We start from the raw sequence: 20,696 nt of genomic DNA, 5'->3' as shown, positions 1-20,696 counted from the left end.
GTATTTTCCTTTGAATGCACGACAGGATTGACCTCAGGAGATTCAGTAGGAACATTTTGAATGTCTGTCAGCGATGTCTGTGAGCAAAGATTGAATGATTGAATGATTTACTCTGATGAAGAGTGACCCAGCCTCGAAACGTGAGCTCGGTTCTCTCTTCACAGATGCTGCCAGACCCACTGAGATTTTCCATCATTTCCTGTTTTTTTTCTGATTTCACATCCGCAGTAATTTGCCTTTTTATTGGACGATATATGTTGCTGCATGTCAGCAAGAACGATTTGGGCGGTATAAAGGATGGGGCGTTTTCCATGAAGATGTGGCGTTGACAGATCTATTTACACCCTGAAACTTTGCGATTTGCATAATTTGTTACTTTTCTAGATGAGCTTACTTGCGTTCACTCGCTGCCACAACAAACAACAGATGACATGCTTTATTCCCTCTCTGAAAATACAATCTGTATCTCTGTAGCTTCCCACTGATATCTCAGCGAACTAAACGTAATCTTCAATGTCTTGAAGTCCCAGTGCATGTCCCTGGGTAACAACAGTTGTCACATCACAGGTCATTGGTAAATGCGAGTCCAAGTTGAAGATTTTGAGAAAGAAAGCCGAAGGGAGGCTGCCGGTCTGCTTGCGAGGGAAATGAGCTGGAGAGGCTGAATTACCAGTGAAGGAAATTCAAAAGATACAATATGAGACTTTGAAGTGAGCGATGAGAACATTTTTGTGATGGGCCCTGATAGCTCAGTCGAGAGAACATCAGGCTTTTAATCTGAGTGTAAAGGGTTCAAGTCCCTATCAACGTTTGATTTTAGCTCAAGGCGTTTGCTTCCCAATGAACGGTCGGAAATAAAAATAAAGAATGCAGGATGCTTTATGGAAAGTGGAAGAACCGTGACAACGTCGTGTTTGCCAAATTGCAACAGCCGTCCAGAATTTTCAAGAATTTTTGCTAGATTTTCAGTGAATGTATAAACTCTCTCCTGGTCTTGTCCTGCATTATACCACTGTAGTTTTCTGGTCATGTTTAATCACTTCCCAATTCACAAAATATTTCCTGTTTGTATACTTCTTTCCTGCAGAACTGCTTTTAAATTAATAACTTTCAGAATAACTGCAATTTTTCAGTTTCAAAAGCCCAGTGCCGATGAATATTTTATTTTGCACTCTCAAAGTCAGCAGGAGAAATCAACAATACTGATGTTTAATCAAAAGAATTGAAATCTGTTCTACACTTGCAAAGCTGTCTTACAGATTGGTGCTGTGGCTGTCTTGTAAACAGGAGATCCTGAGTTCAAATCTCAGCAGTACCTTTATACATTCAGGTCAAAGCATGTAGCCTGTGAAGCATGTTTAATGGTGAACACAGATAATGTTGACAACATTTCTGTGGTACTGACCTTCAAGATTGTTTTCGCTTGTTTTATGTCAAACTTGATTCAAATTTCCATAATCTTCCGTTTTTCATGCAACTTCCATTTTCCTCATCTACTCCATTGCATGTAACCTCGCTTCAGCTCTGAATAAGGATCACACGGATTTGAAACATTAACTTTGTGTCTGGCTCCACAGCCATCCTCAAATTTTATGAGCTTTAATCCAATCATTTTTAGTTTCTCATGCAGATTCACAACATGTGCAGTATTTTCCTTTGAATGCACGACAGGATTGACCTCAGGAAATTCAGTAGGAACATTTTGAATGTCTGTCAGCGATGTCTGTGAGCAAAGATTGAATGATTGAATGATTTACTCTGATGAAGAGTGACCCAGCCTCGAAACGTGAGCTCGGTTCTCTCTTCACAGATGCTGCCAGACCCACTGAGATTTTCCATCATTTCCTGTTTTTTTTCAGATTCCACATCCGCAGTAATTTGCCTTTTTATTGGACGATATATGTTGCTGCATGTCAGCAAGAACGATTTGGGCGGTATAAAGGATGGGGCGTTTTCCATGAAGATGTGGCGTTGACAGATCTATTTACACCCTGAAACTTTGCGATTTGCATAATTTGTTACTTTTCTAGATGAGCTTACTTGCGGTCACTCGCTGCCACAACAAACAACAGATGACACGCTTTATTCCCTCTCTGAAAATACAATCTGTATCTCTGTAGCTTCCCACTGATATCTCAGCGAACTAAGCGTAATCTTCAATGTCTTGAAGTCCCAGTGCATGTCCCTGGGTAACAACAGTTGTCACATCACAGGTCATTGGTAAAATGCGAGTCCAAGTTGAAGAATTTGAGAAAGAAAGCCGAAGGGAGGCTGCTGGTCTGCTTGCGAGGGAAATGAGCTGGAGAGGCTGAATGACCGGTGAAGGAAATTCAAATGATACAATATGAGACTTTGAAGTGAGCTATGAGAACTTTTTTGTGATGGGCCCTGATAGCTCAGTCGAGAGAACATCAGGCTTTTAATCTGAGTGTCAAGGGTTCAAGTCCCTGTCAACGTTTGATTTTAGCTCAAGGCGTTTGCTTCCCAATGAACGGTCGGAAATAAAAATAAAGAATGCAGGATGCTTTATGGAAAGTGGAAGAACCGTGACAACGTCGTGTTTGCCAAATTGCAACAGCCGTCCAGAATTTTCAAGAATTTTTGCTGGATTTTCAGTGAATGTATAAACTCTCTCCTGGTCTTGTCCTGCATGATACCACTGTAGTTTTCTGGCCATGTTTAATCACTTCCCAATTCGCAAAATATTTCCTGTTTGTATACTTCTTTCCTGCAGAACTGCTTTTAAATTAACAACTTTCAGAATCACTGCAATTTTTACAGTTTCAAAAGCCCAGTGCCGATGAATATTTTATTTTGCACTCTCAAAGTCAGCAGGAGAAATCAACAATACTGATGTTTAATCAAAAGAATTGAAATCTGTTCTACACTTGCAAAGCTGTCTTGCAGATTGGTGCTGTGGCTTAGATGGTTAAATAGCCTGTCTTGTAAACAGGAGATCTTAAGTTCAAATCTCAGCAGTACCTTTGTACATTCAGGTCAAAGCATGTAGCCTGTGAAGCATGTTTAATGGTGAACACAGGTAATGTTGACAACATTTCTATGGTACTGACCTTCAAGATTGTTTTCGCTTGTTTTATGTCAAACTTGATTCAAATTTCCATAATCTCCCGTTTTTCATGCAACTTCCATTTTCCTCATCTACTCCATTGCATGTAACCTCGCTTCAGCTCTGAATAAGGATCACACGGATTTGAAACATTAACTTTGTGTCTGGCTACACAGACATCCTCAAATTTTATGAGCTTTAAACCAATCATTTTTAGTTTCTCATGCAGATTCACAACATGTGCAGTATTTTCCTTTGAATGCACGACAGGATTGACCTCAGGAAATTCAGTAGGAACATTTTGAATGTCTGTCAGCGATGTCTGTGAGCAAAGATTGAATGATTGAATGATTTACTCTGATGAAGAGTGACCCAGCCTCGAAACGTGAGCTCGGTTCTCTCTTCACAGATGCTGCCAGACCCACTGAGATTTTCCATCATTTCCTGTTTTTTTTCTGATTTCACATCCGCAGTAATTTGCCTTTTTATTGGACGATATATGTTGCTGCATGTCAGCAAGAACGATTTGGGCGGTATAAAGGATGGGGCGTTTTCCATGAAGATGTGGCGTTGACAGATCTATTTACACCCTGAAACTTTGCGATTTGCATAATTTGTTACTTTTCTAGATGAGCTTACTTGCGTTCACTCGCTGCCACAACAAACAACAGATGACATGCTTTATTCCCTCTCTGAAAATACAATCTGTATCTCTGTAGCTTCCCACTGATATCTCAGCGAACTAAACGTAATCTTCAATGTCTTGAAGTCCCAGTGCATGTCCCTGGGTAACAACAGTTGTCACATCACAGGTCATTGGTAAAATTCGAGTCCAAGTTGAAGAATTTGAGAAAGAAAGCCGAAGGGAGGCTGCCGGTCTGCTTGCGAGGGAAATGAGCTGGAGAGGCTGAATTACCAGTGAAGGAAATTCAAATGATACAATATGAGACTTTGAAGTGAGCGATGAGAACATTTTTGTGATGGGCCCTGATAGCTCAGTCGAGAGAACATCAGGCTTTTAATCTGAGTGTCAAGGGTTCAAGTCCCTGTCAACGTTTGATTTTAGCTCAAGGCGTTTGCTTCCCAATGAACGGTCGGAAATAAAAATAAAGAATGCAGGATGCTTTATGGAAAGTGGAAGAACCGTGACAACGTCGTGTTTGCCAAATTGCAACAGCCGTCCAGAATTTTCAAGAATTTTTGCTAGATATTCAGTGAATGTATAAACTCTCTCCTGGTCTTGTCCTGCATTATACCACTGTAGTTTTCTGGTCATGTTTAATCACTTCCCAATTCGCAAAATATTTCCTGTTTGTATACTTCTTTCCTGCAGAACTGCTTTTAAATTAACAACTTTCAGAATCACTGCAATTTTTACAGTTTCAAAAGCCCAGTGCCGATGAATATTTTATTTTGCACTCTCAAAGTCAGCAGGAGAAATCAACAATACTGATGTTTAATCAAAATAATTGAAATCTGTTCTACACTTGCAAAGCTGTCTTACAGATTGGTGCTGTGGCTTAGATGGTTAAAGCGCCTGTCTTGTAAACAGGAGATCCTGAGTTCAAATCTCAGAAGTACCTTTGTACATACAGGTCAAAGCATGCAACCTCCATTTTCCTCATCGACTCCATTGCATGTAACCTCGCTTCAGCTCTGAATAAGGATCACACGGATTTGAAACATTAACTTTGTGTCTGGCTCCACAGACATCCTCAAATTTTATGAGCTTTAATCCAATCATTTTTAGTTTCTCATGCAGATTCACAACATGTGCAGTATTGTCCTTTGAATGCACGACAGGATTGACCTCAGGAAATTCAGTAGGAACATTTTGAATGTCTGTCAGCGATGTCTGTGAGCAAAGATTGAATGATTGAATGATTTACTCTGATGAAGAGTGACCCAGCCTCGAAACGTGAGCTCGGTTCTCTCTTCACAGATGCTGCCAGACCCACTGAGATTTTCCATCATTTCCTGTTTTTTTTCAGATTTCACATCCGCAGTAATTTGCCTTTTTATTGGACGATATATGTTGCTGCATGTCAGCAAGAACGATTTGGGCGGGATAAAGGATGGGGCGTTTTCCATGAAGATGTGGCATTTGCAGATCTATTTACACCCTGAAAATTTGCGATTTGCATAATTTGTTACTTTACTAGATGAGCTTACTTGCGTTCACTCTCTGCCATAACAAACAACAGATGACACCCTTTATTCCCTCTCTCAAAATACAATCTGTATCTCTGCAGCTTCCCGCTGATATCTCAGAGAACTAAACGTAATCTTCAATGTCTTGAAGTCCCAGTGCATGTCCCTGGGTAACAACAGTTGTCACATCACAGGTCATTGGTTAAAATGCGAGTCCAAGTTGAAGAATTTGAGAAAGAAAGCCGAAGGGAGGCTTCCGGTCTGCTTGCGAGGGAAATGAGCTGGAGAGGCTGAATGACCAGTGAAGGAAATTCAAAAGATACAATATGAGACTTTGAAGTGAGCTATGAGAACATTTTTATAGTGGGCCCTGGTAGCTGAGTCGGTCGAGCATCAGACTTTTAATCTGAGGGTCCAGGGTTCAAGTCCCTGTCAGGGTTTTGATTTTGGCTCAAGGCGTTTGCTTCCCAATGAACGGTAGGAAATAAAAATAAAGAATTTAATGGAAAGTGGAAGAACCGTGACAACGTCGTGTTTGCCAAATTGCAACAGCCGTCCAGAATTTTCAAGAATTTTTCCTAGATTTTCAGTGAATGTATAAACCCTCTCCTGATCTTATCCAGCATTATACCATTGTAGTTTTCTGGCCATGTTTAATCACTTCCCAATTCGCAAAATACTTCCTGTTTGTATACTTCTTTCCTGCAGAACTGCTTTTAAATTAATAAATTTCAGAATAACTGCAATTTTTCAGTTTCAAAAGCCCAGTGCCGATGAATATTTTAATTTGCACTCTCAAAGTCAGCAGGAGAAATCAACAATACTGATGTTTAATCAAAACAATTGAAATCTGTTCCACACTTGCAAAGCTGCCGTGCAGATTGGTGCTGTGGATTAGACGGTTAAAGTGCCTGTCTTGTAAACAGGAGATCCTGAGTTCAAATCTCAGCAGTACCTTAATACATTCAGGTCAAAGCATGTAGACTGTGAAGAATGTTTAATGGTGAACACAGAAAATGTTGACAACATTTCTGTGGTACTGACTTTCAAGATTGCTTTCCCTTGATTTATGTCAAACTTGATTCAAACTTCCATATCTCCCATTTTTCACGCAACTTCCATTTTCCTCATCTACTCCATTGCATCTAACCTCGCTTCAGCTCTGAATAAGGATCACACGGATTTGAAACATTAACTTTGTGTTTGGCTCCACAGACATCCTCAAATTTTATGAGCTTTAATCCAATCATTTTTAGTTTCTCATGCACATTCACAACAGGTGCAGTATTTTCCTTTGAATGCACGACAGGATTGACCTCAGGAAATCCAGTAGGAACATTTTGAATGTCTGTCAGCGATGTCTGTGAGCAAAGATTGAATGATTAAATGATTTACTCTGATGAAGAGTGACCCAGCCTCGAAACGTTAGCTCGGTTCTCTCTTCTCAGATGCTGCCAGACCCACTGAGATTTACCATCATTTCCTGTTTTTTTTCAGATTTCACATCTGCAGTAATTTGCCTTTTTATTGGACGATATATGTTGCTGCATGTCAGCAAGAACGATTTGGGCGGTATAAATTATTGGGCGTTTTCCATGAAGATGTGGTGTTGACAGATCTATTTACACCCTGACACTTTGCGATTTGCATAATTTGTTACTTTACTAGATGAGCTTACTTGCGTTCACACTCTGCCACAACAAACAACAGATGACACCCTTTATTCCCTCTCTTAAAATACAATCTGTATCTCTGCAGCTTCCCACTGATATCTCAGCGAACTATACGTAATCTTCAATGTCTTGAAGTCCCAGTGCATGTCCCTGGGTAACAACAGTTGTCACATCACAGGTCATTGGTAAAATGCGAGTCCAAGTTGAAGAATTTGAGAAAGGAAACCAAAGGGAGGCTGCTGGTCTTCTTGCGAGGGAAATGAGCTGGAGAGGCCGAATTACCGGTGAAGGAAATTCAAAAGATACAATATGAGACTTTGAAGTGAGCTATGAGAATGTTTTCATAATGGGCCCTGGTGGCTCAGTCGGTAGAGCATCAGGCTTTTAATCTGAGGGTCCAGGGTTCAAGTCTCTGTCAAGGCTTTGGTTTTGGCTCAAGGCGTTTGCTTCCCAATGAACGGTAGGAAATAAAAATAAAGAATGCAGGATGCTTCATGGAAAGTGGAAGAACCGTGACAACGTTGTGTTTGCCAAATTGCAACAGACGTCCTGAATTTTCAAGAATTTTTGCTAGATTTTCAGTGAATGTATAAAAACTCTCCTGGTCTTGTCCTGCATTATACCACTGTAGTTTTCTGGCCATGTTTAATCACTTCCCAATTCGCAAAATATTTCCTGTTTGTATACTTCTTTCCTGCAGAACTGCTTTTAAATTATTAAATTTCAGAAATAACTGCAATTTTTCAGTTTCAAAAGCCCAGTGCCGATGAATATTTTATTTTGCACTCTCAAAGTCAGCAGGAGAAATCAACAATACAAAATTTAATCAAAACAATTGAAATCTGTTCTACACTTGCAAAGTTGTCTTGCAGATTGGTGCTGTGGCTTAGGTGGTTAAAGTGCCTGTCTTGTAAACAGGAGATCCTGAGTTCAAATCTCAGCAGCACCTTTCCACATTCAGGTCAAAGCATGTAGTCTGTGAAGAATGTTCCTCATTTAATGGTGGACACAGAAAATGTTGACAACATTTCTGAGGTACTGACCTTCAACATTGCTTTCCCTTGATTTATGTCAAACTTGATTCAAATTTCCATATCGCCCACTTTTCACGCAACTTCCATTTTCCTCATCTACTCCATTGCATGTAACCTCGCTTCAGCTCTGAATAAGGATCACACGGATTTGAAACATTAACTCTGTGTCTGGCTCCACAGACATCCTCTAATTTTCTGAGCTTTAATCCAATCATATTTAGCTTCTCATGCATGTTCACAACATCTGCAGTATTTTCCTTTGAATGCACGACAGGATTGACCTCAGGAAATCCAGTAGGAACATTTTGAATGTCTGTCAGCGATGTCTGTGAGCAAAGATTGAATGATTAAATGATTTACTCTGATGAAGAGTGACGCAGCCTCGAAACGTTAGCTCGGTTCTCTCTTCACAGATGCTGCCAGACCCACTGAGATTTTCCATTATTTCCTATTTTTTTTCAGATTTCACATCTGCAGTAATTTGCCTTTTTATTGGACGATATATGTTGCTGCATGTCAGCAAGAACGATTTGGGCGGGATAAAGGATGGGGCGTTTTCCATGAAGATGTGGCGTTGACAGATCTATTTACACCCTGAAATTCGCGATTTGCATAATTTGCTACTTTACTAGATGAGCGTACCTGCGTTCACACTCTGCCACAACAAACACCAGATGACACCCGTTATTCCCTCTTTTAAAATACAATCTGTATCTCTGTAGTTTCCCACTCATATCTCAGCGAACTAACTTTAATCGTCAATGTCTTGAAGTCCCAGTGCATTGTCCCTGCGCAACAACAGTTGCCACATCGCAGGTCATTGGTAAAGTGCGAGTCCAAGTTGAAGAATTTGGGAAAGGAAACCAAAGGGAGGCTGCCGGTCTGCTTGTGACGAATGTGATTTAAAATAGTTACTTTAGAGATATTAGTTAATGTAATGTAGAAATAAGCCACTTTGATTCTGGCAAGTAGAGACAAAGGATTTTAGACCGCATGGAATAAAGCAGGAAGAGGTGTGTCTATGAGAGTGATGCTGCATTGATAGGGGTCGGAGAAAGGGATTGGAAGTGAGCCAATCAGAATAGATCAAACAAGTCAGGAGCGACATAGGATGACCTATGTGTGTCGAGTATGTGAAACTTGATGCCATTTGAATGTATCAGTACTGATCTCTTTGTCTGGGACATTCACTTAGCTCCCGGGGCTGCAGAGAGCAACATGTTATCTGTATCACTGTGGACTAGGTAGCTTGCAAGCTGAATAAAATAACTAATGTTATACCTGCAAATCCATCTCGACTTTTATTGAGGCCAGACTGACGGATAAAGGAATTTGGGATTCAACATTTGGTGCCGAAAACCGGGATTTCTCAGGGCGATCCTGGTCCAACTGCGAAATCAGAATTAGACTGATTATGAACAGGAGGATGGGGAACGAGGGCCCTCAATGTAGAACTGGAAAATGAACGCGCATTGATTGTTCCGCTCTTCTTATCGTCTGATTAATCTGGTCACTCGCGGTTGGCACAGAAAGACCGCCTCGACGAAATCACAGGTCAGTCTGGGGATTAGCATTTTAATTGATGGGATTTCATTTGTGAGTTAATTCGTCTGGGGTAGGCTATATTGTTGATGGGACATTTAAAACTATAAATGGTTCAACTTCATTTGTGAGTTAATTCGGCTGGGGAAGGCTATATTGTTGATGGGACATTTAAAACTATAAATGGTTCAACTTCATTTGTGAGTTAATTCGGTTGGGTTAGGTTATGGGAGGTCGATGCGACATTTGAAATTGAAAATGGTTCACCTCCATGTGTGTGTGTTAAAAATATAGTTGATTAAGCTAAAATTATCTCCTTGGACTGTAGTGGCGAAAAACACAGTTCCGAGGACTGGTTGAGATTATGGGGAATTCCTTGGATAGCACAAATGATCCAGGCATGCCACTGCAAATATTATGTGATAAGTATCCGGACAAAGCGAAGGATTTTAGAAAATTGTCAGCACAGTTAAGAACTAAAATGGGAGATGAATGGCCACTAGGGGGCAGCACAGACCTAGAAATGGTTAAGAAAATCCAGGGACAAATTTGGAGAAAAAATCAAAGTATGAAAGCTAAAGAATTAATTGGATTATGGAGGCAATATTGTCAAGAGGAAAGAGATAAGATTATGTTGTCTAGCTGGCAGGACAATGCCCTTAAAATGGGGATTCCAATTAGTGAACAGGGTAACCTAAAAACATTACAGATCTTGAAAAAGGAATGTGCATTTAAAAAAAGAGCAAGTAGAGACAGGAAAGACGCGGGTCAAACAAGAGATGAGCTACGTAGTTCAATGGCTGGCCTTGAATTGACAGAAAAAGAAAAATTCAATAATTTGGAAAAGTCAGTAAAAGTTCTGTCTACACCCGTAGCATGGTCTGCGCTCATTCCAGAACCACCAGAGTACAATAATATAAACCCAGTCATTGCTCCCCAGATTCCAAATATGCCAGAAACTCAAGCCCTTTTGGATGATAGTGTGGGTGATAGTGTGGGTCCTGATTTACCAACTTCACGACCAGAAGAGCAAAAGGAACTCTGTCCCACAAGCCCAGTTAGCTCTAGGACAAGATCTCGGACAGCGAGAGAGGGGCTTGACCCTCACCAGAAACAATTAAGCATATCACCTAAGTCTCTCCAAACTAAGGAGAAACCACAAGATTCGGAAACAAAGGAAGCTGAAACAACTTCTTTTGAAGAGAAAGATCTCCCCCTAGTGACAGGGAGAGACGTTGAAGTCTTGGAACAGCCAGGGGAAATAGCTAGAGTGCCCCCTGGTGACATTCGGAGACAGTTACCGATTAGGAAGATGCGAAACCCCGACGCAGTGACTGCGGGAGCGAACCCCACGATAGACGTTTACTTCCCATGGACACCCAGTGAGATGATGGCTATTATGGCTACAATCCCAGATAGAAAAAAATCTCCTGCTGCCTTCGTGGATTCCTTGAGAACTACCATCTCAATTTATCAAGCTGATTCAAGGGACCTCTGGGCCCTAGTCCAGCAGATTTTAACCCCAGCAGAGTACCGCAATTATCTTAACCACCTGAATTATGCTAGTCATGCCGCACTTCAGCAGGCCTATGCGTTAGACGACGATGGAAGGACACAAATCTTGAATGCGTTGAATACACATTTCAAAGGCCCATAAATCTTCCTGTTATCTTAGACCTAAAACCTAAGAAGACTGAAGAGCCAGAGGAATTTCTGGAGCGTTTTAATGAAATCTACCGGGGGCAGTCAGGCAATTTGCTGTATCAAAATGGTCAGAATTCCCCTCAATATTGTGCTATGTTAATGCATTGCCTACCACCTTCTGTGGTTACTGCTGTGAAATGTAGTAACATGAATTGGACAGAGAACGACCCTTCCCAGGTGGCAAGGGTAGTCAGATTTTATTGGAAGGAGGGTGTAGGCCAAGAAGGAGGCTCAGTTACAAAGCATAAGACTGAGTATGTAATGAAAAAGGATGATTGGTGATCCCAACAAGCGGCAGAAATGGCAGTTTACCAGCAGGAGCCCCAATATAGTGACTTTGGGTGGGTGGATCAGCGAAGAGGAGGATACCAAACCCACCCAAAGGGACCCTCACCCCCTTTTTATGGCCCACCGAACGAATCAACAGCTCTACAACCGCAGCCCCCTCTGAGGGGCCATTGGTCTACTGGAAGAAGAGGACGGGGCAGAAATAGAGGGAGCAATGCATGTTTTAATTGCGGCCATGTAGATCACTGGCAACAGGAATGCACCTTTAAAAGACAGGCAGTAGAAGGAGATTATCCGACCCAAAGGAGAGGGTACCCACCAAGGGGAGGACAGACGAGATACACTGAATTCTCCCAGGAAAACCCTTTCCCAACACAGGATTGACTAGCTAATTTAGCCATAAGGACTCTCCAATCGGACAGGGAACCTATTATCTCTCTGCAGATAGGAGATCAACATCACTCATTTGTAATCGACACCGGGGCAGCCATGTCTTCTGTGCAATCAGCACTTAAATTACCATTATCCGATCACACGCAGCAATTGTCAGGGTTCCAAGGACAGGTGTGTGAGTATCCTATTTCTGAACCTGTGACAGTCACTTACGAGAATAAGTCTGCAGAGCATCAGGTTGTAGTGACTACTGGATTGGACTGTAACTTGTTGGCCCGAGATTTACTGTGTATCTTCCAGCTACAGCTAGAATGCGGAGATGAGGGGGTAACGGTTACATCATGGAGGATGAGACAACAGTGCTATATTTCTATCACCCCCCAGTGGTGGACGTTAGATGTTGAACAGTCACTGCATCACGTTACCCTGGCCTATGACAGAACTGGACGAAACAGGGAGTTGGAGGACAAATGCCGGCCATTACTTGAGACCGAATGGCCAGTCAAGGTTACACCCACAGTCACGGGAAAAGAAGGTACAGCCAATTTTGTTACAATATCACCACATTTATGGCCACAGTCAGATTCGGTAAGCCCTCATATTACACGTCAGGTCCATGACCAGTACCATGCCAGGGATATGGGGCGAATGGTCGGGAGGGCGGTGGATCATTCGGATCCAACAGACTACGCACTTCAAGTCATGCCGGACGGCACTACCAATAAATATTTTGAGGTCCCTGAAATGATTAACACTCGACTGCAGCATCACAGGGGACATGATGTGTTGGAATATGTCAATCCACAGGTCTGGGCGGAATACCCATCACAAGTGGGAAAGACAAATGTTACACCTATTAAGGTGATGATTAAGGATCATGTAAAGCTACCTTCCATTCGACTATACCCCCTGAAATCTCAAGCTGCTCCATCAATAGATAAATTAATCCGAGAGCTGTTGAAACAGGGTATTTTGGTCCCTTGCCAATCAGAATGTAACACCTCCATACTTGCTGTGCCTAAACCAGCCAAACCAGACCAGTACCGATTAGTACAGGATTTACGTTCAATTAATGCCATCGTACAGCCGTTACATGCTCTCGTCCCTAACCCTGCCCACATACTGGCTCAAATTCCAGCTCAAGCCCGGGTCTTCGCCGTAATTGACCTTCAGCACGCCTTCTTTGCCCTCCCACTTGTGACTGAAAGTCAATATTTGTTTGCCTTCACTTCCAATGGACAGCAGTATACCTGGACCCGACTGCCACAGGGGTTCGTCAATTCACCTACACTCTTCTCCAGATGTCTGCAGACCCAACTCCAGGCCTTGACATTGGAGCATGGTTCCACTCTGGTGCAGTATGTAGATGACATATTGGTGGCAAGTCCTGACGAGCCCAGTAATAGGGATGATGTGATCCAATTATTGAACCACCTATCCTCGTTGGGTTATGTTGTTTCACAAGCAAAGGTCTTGGTGGCTCAGAGAAAAGTTAAGTTCTTAGGAGTTTTACTTACAGCCACAGAAAGAAGTCTCGAACCCAGTAGGATTGAACCAATATGCCAATTCCCCGCCCCTACAATAGCCAAGGAGGTTCGTCATTGGCTGGGTATGATGAATTATTGTCGGCAGTGGATACCAAACATCGCTGTCTATACAAAGCTGCTGACGCCTTACACTAGTGAAGGGAGGAATTTTACTCTCACCACCGAGGCACTCGAGGCCTTCCGTTGCCTGAAGCAGGCCTTGCTACAAGCACCGGCCCTCGGTAGGCCCCTATACGACCGACCATTCCAGATATACTGTACTGTTCTGGAAGGATGTTCAACAGCGGTACTCACCCAGCAACATGGGGACAAGCACCGGCCCGTAGCATATTACTCTTCCAAACTCGACCCAGTGGCGTTGGGCCACCCTGTTTGCACCCAGATCTTGGCAGCGATATACAATAGTTTGCAGGCTGCTGCCAACATCACTCTCCAACAGGATATTACGGTGTATAGCTCCCACTCGGTAATCGCACTATTGGGGCAACTGCAGACACAGCATCTTACCGCAGCTCGTCAGAATAGGTATGAGATATACCTTTTGAACAATCCACGTCTGACATTTAAATACTGTACCACTATCAATCCAGCCTGTTTTCTTAGTGGTCCCCCTGTCAATGAGGACGCGCCTGGTCACGACTGTTTAGCCTTGATTCAGGAAACTACAACAATAAGAGACGATCTGAGTGATATTCCGTTAGAACAACCTGACATGATTATGTATGTTGATGGCAGTGCATTAGTAAGCCCCACTGGCCGGAGACTGTCGGGTTATGCAATCATAGATCAGGATGGTCTGATTCTAGAAGCGGCAGCTTTCCAGACCCCTTACTCAGCACAACAATCCGAACCTTTTGCCCTCACCCGTGCATGTATACTTGGGGGAGATCGCCGGGTAAATATCTACACTGACTCCCGATATGCTTTCGGGGTAGTTCATGACTTCGGACAACTCTGGAAGAATAGGGGATTCCTTACCTCGGCAGGCACAGAAATATCCAACCGGGGTTTAGTTAATGACCTACTGCAGGCCCTCCTTATGCCCGCGCAGATTTCCGTTATTAAATGCGCTGCCCACACGAATGGTACAACCCCAGTTGACGTTGGTAATGAACGAGCAGATTGTGCAGCGCGAACAGCCGCGCAAATTCAGCAAGTGATGGTGTAGAAGACAGATATGAAAGTGTATAACTGAAAAGTTTCTCCCGGCCATTTTAGGTGAGGTTTGGTTTTAGTGTTTAGTTTAGTCAGTTTTGTCCTTTATAGTCTCCATTTTAGAGATGTCTTTTGGGCATTCTGTCAGTCTAACAGTCTGTGTCAGTGATGTTAGTCCACTTTTGACTTTGAGTTTGAGTTTAGCTGAAGATTAGCTCTCTCTCTCTCTTCATGTTTCATTGCCAGACTTTGACCTTTAAAAAGTTACTTTTGAGCTGTCTGCCTAAGCAAAGAAAGATAATGTCTGTAATTCTCTGAAAGCTTCGAATTGTCTACGAATTGCCTTTTAAATGACTTTCAAATTGTAATCAAGCGACTACAAATAAAACAATTCTTTTTGGCACCTGAGGAGTTTATACTGCAAATTTCTGCTGAGTTCCAGTATTCGCAAAGTGCTACTGATAACCGAATAGCAGAGATGATATAAATTCCTTCAACTATACACAGTCGAATAATACAAGGAATCGAACAACTTAACACAGTCTACAAATATTATAAATCTTACAACTTGTCGTATTGCGCCAGGACTTGATTCATCAACTAAGCTTCCCCCAAACTTGGCGTAGTTCGGCAGGTTAAGAATCTCTATAAATTATAGTTTCCTTTAATTGGCGAGCCAGCCAGGAGTCGAACCTAGAATCTTCTGATTACAAGTCATTCGTTTTGGCGTAGTCAGGCAGTGGGGGGGAGTACTGAGGACGACCTTCGGAGGCCCAGGTGACGACGGAAAGCTTCGAAGATAATCGGAGGAGGTCGGAAACCTTCGGGAAGCTTCTGAGATAATCGGAGGAGGCCCAGAAGACAGCCGGAACCCACGGCTAGACTAGGGTAAGAAATATCTTTTTCACCCATTAAAAGTCTTAAAGCCGCATCAATCAGTACTTCGACCCTTGAAAAGAACATTTTTTATAAACTGTGTTAAATACATCAAGTACCAGTCGGTCAGACTATCAGACGTGACTGGAAGATGAGTCACTGCAGTAACTAAAATAAAACGGCAGTCAGCGATCAAGAAAAGTTATGGCTGATCCTAATCAAAGTGTAGATTCAGAGCCTTTAGAAGGCAGAAAATTACTCCCCACTACATCCAAGGGGGGTGCTGGAATACCAGATGTTTCTGTTGAAGATACGTTGGGGGATTGTAGATCTTTCACTCGTAGACATTTTAACCTATGTGAAACCTCAAAGAAAATTGAATCAAAGTATGATATCCCCAGAGGACAGTGGTCCTTCAATAATATCAAGAGAGCATGGGGAAAATGCACATGATTACACGGTGCAGAACGTGTAAAATGGTCCTTGGTAATTACGGGACAGATACACAGTCAGCAAGAGATCATTGTTAAAAATAAAAGTGATCATCAGCTTCAGTCCACTAAAGACCAACTAAGTGCAGTTCTTGAAGATTTGCAAGTTGCAAAATCCAAACTTGAGCATTATGATGAAATTAAAACAGAATTGCAAGATGCAAAATCCAAACTTGAAACAGATTTGCAAGATGCAAAATCCAAACTTGAGCATTCTGATGAAATTAAAACAGATTTGCAAGTTGCAAAATCCAAACTTGAGCATTATGATGAAATTAGAACAGATTTGCAAAACCAAACCTCTGATCTCCAACAATTTCAAATCCAAGTTTTTAAAGTGGAGTCAAAATACCAACAGTTGCAATGAACTACTGAGTGAAGCGATGATGAGTATAGGTCCACTAAAAAGCAACTAATTGCAGTTGTTGAAGAATTGCAAGATGCAAAATCCAAACTTGAGCATTCTGATGAAATTAAAACAGAATTGCAAGTTGCAAAATCCAAACTTGAGCATTATGATGAAATTAAAACAGATTTGCGAAACAAAACCTCTGAACTCCAGCAGTTATCTTTTCAAATAACAGAATTCCAAAATCAAGTCTTTGAAGTGGAGTCAAAATACCGACAATTGCAATTAAAAACTGAGCGAATTGAACTTGAAAATTGCAAGTTAGTGAAAGAAAGATGCGTTTTAGAAAGGAATATAACCAGCGTGACTGAACATTGCAATTCTTTGACAAACATGCTTTCTGTACAAAAGATTGAACCAACTCAGAAAGCAGTCCAAGCCACCCACCTAGTGGCACAATCGGCAATTGCACAGCCGAGATCAATTGTTAAACATAAATCATTTTCTCTGTCGGATGAATCAGACGAAGATAGTGTTCCTACAATACAAAATACTAAAGCAATTCGACTAGCCCCTTTAAAACGCAAACGGGTTAGGGTTGGAAGCAAAAAAATAGAAGAAGATGGTGAAACTATCACTAGAAACATATTTGACCACCAATGGGTTCATGAACAAATTGATCCTTCTAAAATTGACGAATGGTCCAAGGGTCTTCCACACCCTAAAAAGGGTGGTATGACCACATGGGATGGAATTCACAGATTACAAGCCATTTACAGTCTCCACCCACTTGATGGAGTACAAATTCTGACTATCATGCTAGGTACTCGTATAGGTTTAACCCTTAAAAATGAAGTAGAAGTTCCCTTTGGAGACGATTTGCAAAATTTAGAAGCTGGTTGGCAAGCAGTCAAGAATTGGCTATTAAAATTCCGTCCCCCGAGGACCAATTGGTCTAAGATCACAGCTTGCATTCAAAAAAATGATGAAGATATTCAGGATTTTGAGGAAAGATTTTTACATACTTGGATGGAATATTCAGGGATGACACTCGACCAGGAAAATGACACATGGGATGCAAGCACTTTAAGTCCATTAAAAACGGCTTTTATAGCCGGTGTTAAACCTGGAATTTCTGCTGCCTTGAATTTGGTTTTACCAGCTTGGGCCACAGCTGGCACATACCGAGACATAGTTGACCGATGCATTCAGATAGATCGTGGTTTGTACAATCAGGCAACTTTTAACACTGCAGCTGCTCAAATGCAGCCTATTGCTCAAATCCAGCCCATGTTACCTGCTGCTCCAGCGGCGGCTGTTGCAGCACCTGCAGGAATATCAGCAGTAACTACAATTTCACCACCGGCGCCAGGGCAAACATGTACCCTTGCTCCATTAAAATCACGTAAGGAAATACCACAATGTCTTTTCTGTGGTAGAGTAGGACACTGGATGGCAAAATGCTATCAAAAACAACGGATGGATTCAAGAGATGATAATGAAGTAGAAAATATTCATTACAATACATACCCACCTCGTGGTCAATTACGTAACTCACACAAACAAGACGCACCTAGGGTTACGTTCCAACAAGACACACCCAGACTTGCGTACAGGGATTCTAGACCCTCCCAGCCGTACCCACGTAGGGAGGAACCGTACCCACGTAGGGACGAGCTGTACCCACGTAGGGAGGAACCGTACCCACGTAGGGACGAGCTGTACCCACGTAGGAATCTATACGATGATGATAATGCTATGAATGAAATGTTAAACAGCTGTCCTCCAGCTCAAAGAAGTTCTCTGTATGATAATTCAAAAAACTACTAGAACCCACTCTTGATGATTCTCTCCATTTCTCTCTACATGCACTTGTGGAACAAAAAAATGATGGACTATATATTTCATTAAGAGTGGGAGGCATTTATATCGATTTTTTATTCGACACTGGAGCTGAACTTACCTGTGTTACTGAACAGAGTGCTGCTTTCTTTCCCCTAACTGTAGAAAAAATTGAAGCTTTTGCCGCAGGAGGAGGCTCGGTCACTCTTCGGAAGACTAAACCAATGCTTTTAGAATTTGGACCACATCAACTGATGACATCAATATGGGTAGGTCCGGTAACACAAGCACTTCTAGGTATGGACATCTTATCACAACTAAATTCTTCACTCAATTTCAATAATGGAAAAATCACCTGGTCCATTAGACACATCAAAAAAGATGAAATACAAAGCCATCCAATTTGGGCAATTGACAAAAATGATTGTGGTCTTTTAAAAATGGAACCAGTCACTTTTATGGGATCCGCTCCACCTTGTACCAAACAATACCCTATTAATAAAACTTCAATTCAAGGCATTCTACCTATAATAAAACAACTTGAAGAGAGGGGTATTTTAATGCGCATTCACAGTTCATCAAACAGCCCTGTATGGCCTGTAAAAAAGGCTAATGGCACATGGCACCTCACTATTGACTATAGAAAGGCAAATCAATTCATTGTCAGAAAAGCTCCTTTAGTGGCAGATCCATCTACAATCTTTAACTCTTTAACTCCTGACCTTCAATGGTTTTCAGTTATTGACATGGCAAATGGCTTCTGGTCAGTACCACTGGCTAAACATGTACAACCATGGTTTGCTTTTACAGTCAATCAGCAACAGCACACATGGACTAGACTACCGCAAGGTTTTCATAATAGCCCAACTGTTTACCACATGGCTCTGCAGAATCATCTCAGGCAACTGCCTGATCTGCCTTCCACCATTATTCAGTATGTAGATGATGTTCTAATAGCCTCCATCAATAAAGATGATCATGACAAAGACTTACGGGTGGTCTTGAACCACCTCAGTACAAATGGTCACAAAGCTAGCTTTGCCAAAGCACAAATTGCCCAGGAAGAAGTTGTTTACTTGGGTCAGAAAATTTCCAAAGGCAAAAGGGAACTTACTCAGAACAGAACAATTGCCATCAAAGCAGCTAAAGAACCCTCAACTGTACAGGAAGTCAGATCTTTCTTGGGCCTCTGTAATTTTAACAGAAATTGGATTGATTCTTATACTCAGTTATGTCAGCCATTAAATGATCTTTTAAAAGGAAACAGAAAATCAAAAGATCAAGTTAAACTCAATTCAGAACAAAAACAATCATTTCTGAATTTGAAAAAGGTCTTGTGTTCGGCACCAGCCTTAGGTATTCCAAACAACGGAAAACCTTTTACCATGTTTGTTCATGAAAGAGATGGTTACATGACTGCAGTTCTAGCTCAAGAACATGGTGATCAGTTAAGACCAGTTGGGTACTATTCCCTTAAACTTGACAATGTGGCACTGGCATTTGGCAGTTGTTTACGAGCCATGGAAGCCACATGTCGAGCTGTAATGATGACATCAGGCCTTGTTCTAGACCAAAAATTAACCATTAAATGTCCACACTCAGTCCATTCTCTACTATCCATGAACAGAGTGTCACAAGTTACATCAGCTAGATGGACTAGGTGGACAGCAGTACTGGAAGCTCCCAACCTATATTTTCACAAAGCTAGTCCTATAAACCCATCATCCTTGCTCCCGCTTCCCGAGGAACAAAAGGGAGGGGAGGGAGAAGGGCATGACTGTGTGAAAATAATAGAGGAAATGGAAGAAGTACGCTTAGTAGAAGAAGAGCCACTACAGAACCCAGATTTAATCCTATTCACTGATGGTTCCTCTTTTATTGACAAGGGTATCAGAAAAGCTGGGTGGGCAGTCACAAGCCCATACGAAGTATTAGCTGAAGGAAGCTTGCCCCCAGGTACATCAGCTCAGCAGGCCGAATTAAAGGCACTAACAGAAGCATGTCATGTGGCAAGAGATAAAACTGCTAACATCTATACTGACTCCAGATATGGTTTTGGAGTAGCACATGATTTTGGCCATCTGTGGAGAAAAAGAGGATTTTTCACAACGGCAGGTACACCTATCCGAAATGGACAGGAAGTACAAAATCTTCTAGAAGCTATGGTTTTACCAAAAGAAGTATCAGTTCTAAAATGCAAAGCCCATACTCATGGGGACTCTATGGAAGCAAGAGGAAATGCTCTTGCTGACCAAGCAGCAAGGGAAGCTGCCTCCCTTTGTGCCTCTCAGTGGCATCAGGAATCCAGTCACATTTACAAATTGGGAGTAGCTACCTTATTACATGATTTACGTGAAATGCAGAATGATTGTACAAAGGAAGAAAAATGGACATGGTTAGAATCAGGTATTCAACCAGGTGATGATGATGACATTTGGAGAGAAGTTCAAACTTGTAAACCAGTTGCACCACAATCGCTAATGCCTTTTTTAGCTCAACAAATTCATTCATGGGGACACATATCACCTCAACAAATGATGGATCGATTCCATAGAAGTTGGTGTGGTAAAGGATTTAAAAAACA

The 20,696-nt window shown here is 41.8% G+C and overlaps 4 non-coding genes across 4 annotated transcripts; all 4 read left to right on the top strand.

Moving 5' to 3' along the window:
* Positions 1 to 4,576: 4,576 nt before the first annotated feature.
* trnat-ugu (transfer RNA threonine (anticodon UGU)) lies at positions 4,577 to 4,650 on the top strand. The gene has a single exon. It is a non-coding gene; the product is annotated as a tRNA-Thr (tRNA).
* A 1,451-nt stretch (positions 4,651 to 6,101) lies between these two features.
* trnat-ugu (transfer RNA threonine (anticodon UGU)) lies at positions 6,102 to 6,175 on the top strand. Its single transcript has one exon. It is a non-coding gene; the product is annotated as a tRNA-Thr (tRNA).
* Positions 6,176 to 7,241: 1,066 nt separating this feature from the next.
* trnak-uuu (transfer RNA lysine (anticodon UUU)) lies at positions 7,242 to 7,314 on the top strand. The gene has a single exon. It is a non-coding gene; the product is annotated as a tRNA-Lys (tRNA).
* A 452-nt stretch (positions 7,315 to 7,766) lies between these two features.
* trnat-ugu (transfer RNA threonine (anticodon UGU)) lies at positions 7,767 to 7,840 on the top strand. The gene has a single exon. It is a non-coding gene; the product is annotated as a tRNA-Thr (tRNA).
* The last annotated feature ends 12,856 nt before the right edge of the window (positions 7,841 to 20,696 follow it).

This window comes from Scyliorhinus torazame, chromosome 4 (genome assembly GCF_047496885.1).
Source record: "Scyliorhinus torazame isolate Kashiwa2021f chromosome 4, sScyTor2.1, whole genome shotgun sequence".
Lineage (NCBI taxonomy): Eukaryota > Metazoa > Chordata > Chondrichthyes > Carcharhiniformes > Scyliorhinidae > Scyliorhinus > Scyliorhinus torazame.
Note: the sequence above shows the minus strand (reverse complement) of the source record. Positions and strands in the feature narration are given on the sequence as shown.